The sequence below is a fragment of the Condylura cristata genome, unplaced genomic scaffold (assembly GCF_000260355.1).
Source record: "Condylura cristata isolate star-nosed mole 26May11 unplaced genomic scaffold, ConCri1.0 scaffold00018, whole genome shotgun sequence".
Lineage (NCBI taxonomy): Eukaryota > Metazoa > Chordata > Mammalia > Eulipotyphla > Talpidae > Condylura > Condylura cristata.
Window position 1 is genome coordinate 32,299,180 of NW_004567119.1, and position 2,788 is coordinate 32,301,967.

Below are 2,788 nucleotides of genomic sequence, written 5' to 3' on the forward strand. Positions count from 1 at the left end.
CAGGAGAGGTCTGCAACGCAATGTGGTCACCTCTAGGGCGGGGATTGAACTCGCATTGAAGTGGTTGCAGCCAGCTTGTAGTGCTGTGTCCTAACCTGTTGCGCCACCAGGGAGGGCCAACAATATGGATTTTTTTTTCAGATTTATTTATTTATGCATATAGGCCAGAGGTGCAGGGCAGTGAGAGCGTCACCAGAGGCAGGGTGGGAAGCAGAACAGGCAGATCAACGACATACACTGCTGAGGGGAGCAGTATGCAAGATAGGAGAGGTCTGCTGTGCCTTGTGGATCACCTTCGGGGCTGGAACTTGAACTTGCACTGAGGTGGCTGTGGCTGGCATCCAGTACTACGCCCTAACTGGTTGCACCACCCCACCAGGGAGGACCCAAAAATAAGGATTTTTTTTTAAATGCATACAGAACTGGGGTACAAGCCAGAGGTGCAGGGGTGGTGAGAGGATTCACCAGAGACAGTGGGGTGCAGATCAGGCCAACTGACGAAGTACATTGCTGAGGGGAGCAGTGGGCCGGTCAGGAGAGGTCTGCCATGTCATGTGGGTCACCTTTGGGGCTGGAATCGAACTCTTGCTGAAGTGGCTTTAGCTTTTAGTGCTGTTCTTTAACCTGCTGCACCACCAGGGAGGGCCCCAATGTGGATTTTTAAGTAACCATATTTACAATTGCATTCTAGGATATGTTTGGTTGTTGGCCACCAAAGAAGCTTAATAATGTAGGGTGTTTGATTTATACCTTGTTGTAACTCTGAAAAGTCAACCACTTTTTTTACTGTTCAGATTTATTTAAGCCTAAAGAGCAAAGAATATTGATGATACAATCCTTGTTATTGATACCATTATTTTTTCCCTCACAGACAGCCTGTGATACCAGTTAGCAAACATTTATTGAATGTATTTTATTCATTACATTCTATTATATGAATGTAGCAGTATTTATTCATTCCTTTTTAATGTACTTCTCTTTGTTCTGTTTGTTTTTTTGTTGTTTTGTTATAGGATTGTGGGATTTTCTTTTTTCCCTTCTTCATTCTTTTCTCCTTTTTCTCTATGACAGTGTGTTATAAAAACACACTTGTAGATATATATACACCCTTATATATTTTTTATATATTTTTTTGGTATATGGCAGAACATTTCCTGAAAACAGAATGCTGGTTAAAGAAGAAATGTACTTATAATTTTGAAAGGTTAAAAATTTGAAAGATACTATATGTTTCTTATCTTAATGGATCTCCAAAAAGGTTACATCAGTTCTTTCAGATACATGTTTTCATCTTAAATCTTTCCTTTTTCTACCTCCCAATTTCCTCTTAAATGCTAGATTCTCTATTGATGCAGTTAGTGGTGATTTAGTAAAAAACAAACAAACAAAAAAAATTAATAGGTATATGTGAGATTAGGGCTAAAAAGAAATTTAACATTGATTCAGCAGTCTGATTTTGTTTGCATATTTTTTGGATTCTGGCCTTAAGTTTATCATACCATTTTAGTAGGACTTAAAAACTAAAAGGAAGAAAGTAATTGCTTTTCTCTTGTACTTTAACTTGTTTCACAAAACAAATATGGTTAAAGTAAAAGTCATTTTCCAGAACTTAGAATTACAGAGACCTGAGAACATGAATAAACTTCCATTTTGAGTTTATGATAAATTGACCGGTTCCTTCTCATTTTCACAGCCTCATATGGCTAATTGTTGATTATTATGACTTACATTGTTCTTCCAGTATTCGTTATAATGGAGAAATTTGAATCTGTTGGTAAAGGAAAAAAACATAGGTGGTATATCCCACCTTACCTTTACAGCACACATTAGCTTTTTTCAGATAACTGAATTGAATAGTATTCATTGAGCTCTAGGTGGCAGAAGTGCACCACCATATTAAAGCCGTCACTTCTGAATTAATGTTCTTAATTTATTGTTGGCATCACTGTATAATTTAAAGAACAAGTTAATTTAAGAATTGTTTGGTAGCTAGTTTTGCCACTATGAGTATTGATATTTTTAAAAATCAAAACTATTTTCACAGATGAGCTCTCTGTATTCCATTTTTATCTGCTATACTCAATAATTCTAGGTAACCATAATCCTGAAAAACCCTAAGATTTTATTTATTTATTTATTCATTCATTCATTCATTTATTTATTTTAAGATGTTTTAATTTTTTTTTATTGAAGTAACATTACAAAGTGTTTCTGGTGTGCATCATCATGAGGGCTATTTCTTTTTTTTTAAAATTTGGATATAAATTTTTTTTCACTTTGTACATTTTTCATCTCAGTTGTAATCCCTGTAGACTTCCTACCACTAATACACCCATGTTCCATCACCATAGTCCCGTGCGCTCTTCCCGCCCAGGTTTTGATCCTGTTTCCTTCTTCTCCCCTGTAAAATGTCACTGGAAAAAATCCTAAGCTTTTATATAGACCTTCATTATAACCAGATGAGGGTTTTTTTAATTATCTGAGTCTTCAAATAAAATAGATTCAGGATTTCCTTAAGAACTATAAGTACATCCTGTTTTAGTTGTGTTATGATTGCAGGTATCCCACATAAAGCAACCTGATTATAATGCCATTAAAAGCATACTTTAAACTTACATAGATTAGCTTATTTATTGTTGAAACATGATAAAATCATTTAAAGAAGATAGTAATTGACTATAATTTACCACATAAAAATAGCTGATTGATTTCCCTAGAGTTTTTCTCTCACATGTTTTTAAAGTGGTGAGATTTGATTTTCACACTTAGAACCTTTTTTTTTTTTTTT

The 2,788-nt window shown here is 35.0% G+C and overlaps 1 protein-coding gene across 1 annotated transcript in view; it reads left to right on the top strand.

Moving 5' to 3' along the window:
* The window catches only part of CDC73 (cell division cycle 73), a 100,133-nt gene that overhangs the window by 20,969 nt on the left and 76,376 nt on the right, over positions 1 to 2,788 (top strand). The gene's annotated exons all lie outside the window — the stretch shown is intronic.